Raw genomic sequence first — 6,825 nt, forward strand, 5'->3', positions numbered from 1 at the left:
GTTTTCACACTGGCTACAGACATCGACCTGTGGGCCGCCCAAATGACAAGTTAAAGTTTTCTTTAAAATTATTTGTAATAAAAACTATATTTAACTGAATCCTTAAGATCTGGATGAGTGGTCTGAAACATTTCATACATTTTAGACACATTTAACGTTGCATCCAAATATTGCTTTTTCTTGGTTCCATAGTGAGTTTCCCTGACCTCAAATAGAGAAATGTGTTCATGGATAGCAACACACAATTTGCCATCGATTGCGTTTCCACTACGATTTTTGCCTCTCAAATCGATTGGTATTTCATTTTTAACTAACAGGTTAGTTAGCCTTGCTACTCGATCACCGAGAGAAAAACTCCGTGTATTTGTAAAAAAAATATATTTTTACAAACTGGTGTTATAATACCATTGATTTTGATATTATATACAAAAGATTTATTTTTAGTGTGTGAGTCTGGAGTTCCTTCTAAAATCAGCATTGGAACAATTTGGATTAGTTTGTTTTTTTACTCTACGCTTTACTTCCTTAGCTTCTATTAGTGTTTGTAAGTACTCGTCTTGTTCATTTTTAGTACTCAGAGAATAAAAACATTCCCAAACCTGACTTTTTTATTTCAGCATCAATAAAGAAATACACTTTCGTGGGCATTTGCAAATAAGTTCTACAGGAATAGATTTGTCTGGTACAACGTTACCTTTGTCTAATTTGTGTAACAATCGCCTTTTGTTCTTGCTTTCCGTATAACATTACGTTTATACTTGTCTTCATTGACAACACCACGTTTCCTTTTAACCACAGGTTCATCATCAGAACTTTTCACTTTGCATTTTTAAAAGTCCCCACTATTTAATAAGACCTATTAATAGCCTACAAAACACAGTACGAAATAAAACTCACAAAATCTTTTAAAAACTAATAAAACAAAACATTAACTCTAACAAAACATCAAGTTGAACAACCACTGAAGACTGAAATGCCACTGTTTGTAGAAGTAAACAATAACAGAGGGTGAGAGGAGTGACGTGTCCCAGTGCTGCCACACCATGAAAATGAAAATTTACTGCCAGAAACCTGTCAAGTGACCACGCTTGACGGGTTTTCTGCACTAAACGCAATATTAATTTTGAAATCAAACACAGTAAGGGGCATATCGCTTGACTGTGTTTCTGCACTAAAATGTTGTGTTTACAGAATGGAAATGAGAATCTGTAATAAAATGGCTTTTGTTAAAAATGTCTGTTGACGGGTTTCTGAAATAAACGGTTCAATTATTAAAACTGAACTACAAAATACAGGTGTCAATATATCTGCATTCGTCAATCAACCACCTATGACAGGCCAAAGGCCAATAGCAAATGGTATTTGTCACGGTAGAAGCAAGATGGCGGCAATGAAAACCTTATGTATTAGGTTAGTTATTTACCTAAAGAAGAGATCAGATTGCAGATCTCAAAACATAGTGTTACTGACTTTTTGTTTCACTGAACAATGGAAAATGTCTGAAAAAATCCTGTTTCCTTCACAATCTTTCCATTGTCCCTGTATACATTCAAAATACCAAAATTTATGTCCATACAGGGAGTTTAGTAATTATTGTAAACATTTTTAACTGGTACAACTATATATGAAATGTGACAAAATTGTGTAAACTATATGTTTCTCATGTGAACTATCTTAGTGTAGCAGCCACTTTTAGACGTTTTCAAAAAATCTGTTTATAATTGCTTTATTTGTTTACTCAGAAAAAAACAAATATTTAGCTCAATGTGACATCATTTTCAAAATCTACATAACATTTCAAAAAAGAATAATTACTTTTAAACCTGCTAAATTTAAAATAAACTGTGGTAAAACTCAGTGAAGGATAAAATATCTAGAAGTTAAGAAAAAGTAATAATAAAAAGACACAAAAATGTGTGTGAATAGTTATGGTTTATAGGATGTCAAGTACAATCAAACACTAGCCTAACTAACGTGGTTTCCATCAAATACCAAAGAACTTTTATTATGTATGAGGCTTATGAGACATACTACTTGAATGCTGAAAACATGTTATGTCTTAAAACGTCTGTTCTATGCTTCTTCAACCCATTAGTTGACAAGTGTACTTTTAGCATCTATGAAATAATATCATTTTAAACAATTCTTTAATATTATAAATTATGCATTCAGTAAGAAGAAGGAGTTAGTTTTGAACATCTTTTTCACCGAATTTTTATGGACCTATTCAGATGTTGCACTGATCAGAAGACGAAATGGAATTTTACTCAATATTCATATTATACATAATTTATTATTAGGTGGGATTTGTTTCTGGGTTGGCATTACTGCTTCTCTCAGATCTAAATTTATGCTAAACAATTAATTTCAATTTCAGGACTTGTATAATATACTTATGAGCAATAGAGGGTGTTGAAGAATTTTTCATCACCTCAAAATCACAAAGTGACTTCACTATTTTCAATGGTTTTAACAGCTGAGAATCTGGTTCAATGTCCTGTTTGCCAAATACAGTAGAGTCCCGTTAATCCGACCTAATTGGGACCGAGCCCTATTCGGATTATGTGATTGTTCGGATTAGCCAGAATTACAGAAAAATACGGTTTTAAACTTGAGAATGGGTCTATTTTGTTATAGAATTATCAACATTGTTTATTGAAACATGTTTTCTGACTTTTGCATTTTATTTCTTGACAAATAAACGTGCTTGCGAATACCAAGCACATTTTACGCAGACGGTGCAGGAGCGCTTAACCTTGCACTACGATACTTAGAGCAACAGGCTACTGCTACACCTGCCGATATCATGTTTATGACACGATGGCGAAACTACGCGTCATCCAATAGACTCTCTTCAATGCGACAGAAGACAATAACTGAATTTATGTCTTTTAACAATTAATATTGTACTCAATAATAATATCAGTACTGTACGTCCAATTTTTGTTTGATTTCACTTCTTAATACAGCAATTTAACTCATACTTAACCTATAAGTTTCAATTTGGTACTGTATTTAACTTCATTATTTATGTACTGTACCGTACACAATTTGTCTTAATAAAATACTGTATGTCTATTTAATTAAAGTTTTCTTTGTTTATGTACGAAATGATGCACCCATTTTCATTTTTTATGTAATTAGTTCCTATAACTGTTGATTATCGTTATAAATAATTCCTCCTGGACCTGTTCGGATTAACCGACGTTCGGATTACACGTGTTCGGATTAGCGGGACTCCACTGTAATGTATACATGAGTGTCATGTGAATGTTTAAATTGTAATGTCAGCTAAAATACAAGTAAAACTTTTTTTAATTTGTTAGTGTTTTATTAAATTGGATTTAGTCTATAAGTGTCTCAATGGCTTTGGATAAGTACATAGATATTAAACATATCTAAGATTTAAATTTTAAATTGAACAGCATTCTTAATAAAAGCAAAATAATCACTTACATTTTAACATCTGGTGAAGCACATGCATCTTAATACAGTCATAATGACTATTGAGTTTAAGTTATAAAAAATAAAAATACCTTATGGATTTTGAAACAATCTTTTAAAAAATAAAAACTTATTTTTTCGTATATCACAGTGCAAGAAATATAAGTTAAAATTTGAAGTAACCACAAACAAGCTTTAACTCAGTAAAATAAGGCAAAATAAGGATGCAACCTTGGAATGAAAGATAACAAGCTAAAATTTTGCATACGTCTTTATTTTGATGGTATAAAACTTACCTCAAAAGTCTCATATAATCACGTGTACGCGACTTAAGATATTTAAGGTCAAAGGCCACGAAAATCAGTTTTTTGCAAATATCTCGTTTCCCTTACGCTAAATGACTTTGAAGGTGGTTAGAGAAATTGTAGAACGGAAAATTCTCTTTAACTTTTGTCTGAAGTAATTTTATTTATGTTCAACCCTTTTTGAGATACAGCGCAAAGAGTAGGGGACCACTTACCTGTATATACGATAATGCGAGATCAGCCAGTAGAATACAATAAATAAATGAGTTATATTGTTAATTATTCACTTACTATTAGTATTATTACTTAACACTATTATTATTGTTATTATTATTATTAAATTGTTATTATTATTTATTATTTAATATACCATATTTATAGATATTAATTATAAATTATACATTCTCTAAATAATACTTATTTTATTTTTACCAAACATACATTCTTCAGAAATTACGAAATAAATTGGCAGAAGTTGTTTTGAAATCTGGTCTAACATCTGACCAAACATTTAACTGTAATGAAACTGGGCTCAATTTTTGTATGCTTCCGACTCAAACTTTGGCGGCTAAATCTGAAAAATTCGTTCCAGGATTTAAGAAGAGCAAAGAGCGTGTTACAATCTTAGCATGCTCCAATTCATCACGAACATTTAAACTGAGACCTCTACTTATTGGGAAGGCCCACAAACCCAGGGCCTTTAAACACATCAATGTTAACTGTTTGCCCACCATGTTGTGAAACAAGAAAAGTGCATGGTTGAACAGCCAGATATTAAAAAAAATTATTTTGTAAAGAGTTTGTCCCTGTTGTCGAGGCATTTAAAAAAAAAAACAGAAAGCTTCCCGGAAAGCAATGGACAATGCATCTTCACACCCCAATGAGTATGAGCTTTGTAGTGGTTATATTAAAGCCATGTTTTACCCCCTAATGTGACCTCGCTACTACAGCCAGCCCATCAATCATTTCTTGAGACCATAAAAAACTACAGACGTAGACTTCTACAAACGCTTATTCCACGTCTAGACAATGGGATGAGTGTTACACTCTCTTAAAAAAATAACAATCAAAGATGCAGTTTTTTGGATCAAAAGGCTTGGGACGAAGTCAAAAACTCAACACTACAAAAATTGTAGAGAAAACTTTTTAACTTGGCACAGCATAAAGAAAATGTATCAGCAGAAGATAATGAAAGCCCATCTGAATTAGCGCAAATGGCTAATCAGCTTCCGTGTGATCAGCAAATAGAAAATGAAGATATCCGTGTGTGGTGCAATGAAGATGTTCAAATGGAACTTAACGATGACGCAATTGTGTACATTGTCAACAATCCGAAAGAACCTGACACAGCCGATATCATTCCTAACGTTTCTCATTCCGATGGACTAAAGGCGATGAACGCTGCCATTGCCTATATCGAACAGCAAGAGGAGTCCACGCCACTTGACCACCCAACAGTGCAGCGGTGGCGCTACATTGCGGGTACCAAAAGGGGAAAGACTGAATATATTCTCAGTATACTGTTCTACAAACCTCTGTTGAAATAGACTGTGATAAAACTGACACGGCAAAACAATAAGGATAGCCTTTTACTAACATAACCTATATGACATTTCCAACTTAATTTGTTATCATTTCATAAGTTATGGCTATTTGGCTGCTACGCTTTGTTGTACTTCTGAATTATCTTCATCAGCACTGCAATCCTCCTTTTCATACACAAGCATTGAGCAATAAATAGTAAAGTTAGAAAAAAGAATGCTTTTTTTGTAAGCTTCAGCGAAGTCTATCACTTGAGAGGCTGTACAACTTTTATTTCTGTCTGTCTGTCCATATATCTCAAAAACAAAATTACCTATATACTTGAAATTTTGTATGAGGCTTCATTTCTATATAAGGAACACTGAGTTCAATGATGGTGCACTTCACTCCATGGGATTTGGCTGAGCATTAGCAAATATTTTTACATTGGTCTTATAGGTAACCACGATGGAAAAGAAAAAACAGCAGAATAAATAAAATTGTAAACAAACTGAGTAAAATCATACAAGATTTGAACATGTGGCATTTTTATTCATAGAATAAAACAAACAAACAAAAATAATAGAGTGGGAAGTCAATGTTCAAAGTCCGTGACAAAATTTTATTTTAGCGTACTCTTGCGTTGTAGTACACTATCTAGTTCAACGGTACTTTCAATTGTTTGAAGGCTGCTGTGAAACTTAACTTAATGAACAAAAATGTGAATGCATAATTTGGCAAGATATCAAGAAAGACTTCACCCATAGAATTTAAATTTTGTATGAAACTTCATTTCTATAGACAAGAACATGTTCTATGATGGTCCATATCTAACCATGGAATTTGGTTGAGCGTAATTTTTGTGTTTATTTCTTTTCTGTATGATTATCTGTCTGTCTATCTGTCTATAGGCCATCTCAACAATGAAATGAGCTACATATTTCAAATTGTGCATGCAAGTTCAGTGAAGCATGTTTTGCGTGTTTTCTTTTGTGGCATACTGTACCTTGTAATACATGAAATGGTACTATCCACTGAACCAAACACACAGTCATCAAAGTCTGAATCATATGTATTTGCCATTGTTGTGGAATAAGGAAAGAGTAAAGAAAAAAATTGAAGTTGAAAGTACATTATTATATAACTTTAGTAATATGGATAAATGTCCATGTGTTTAGGAAACTATCATAACACACAACAGGTTAATCAGTTTGCAGTCACATATGTTAGTAGACTAAAAAGAGCCACTAATGTTGTCTATCACAAATGCTATAAACTTGCACTCAGGATAAGCACATAGCTAGTCAAAACAAACAACAAAATGCGGTAACTTACAATAGCTGCTATGCTGTGTTACGCCCCTATAAACACTAAAACAAATATTGTTTTGGATTCTGTCAGCATTTTGGTATGTTATAATGTTAATGATCACTGTCATACAATAATGTAATTAATTCTATTTAGAGATTTTCAAGAAAGTCATGATCATTGATACATATATATTTAGCTTACCACACACTAAAGGTTAAAACAAACATGTTTAAAGTTATCAAAT

This window comes from Homalodisca vitripennis, chromosome 1 (assembly GCF_021130785.1).
Source record: "Homalodisca vitripennis isolate AUS2020 chromosome 1, UT_GWSS_2.1, whole genome shotgun sequence".
NCBI classification, from domain to species: domain Eukaryota; kingdom Metazoa; phylum Arthropoda; class Insecta; order Hemiptera; family Cicadellidae; genus Homalodisca; species Homalodisca vitripennis.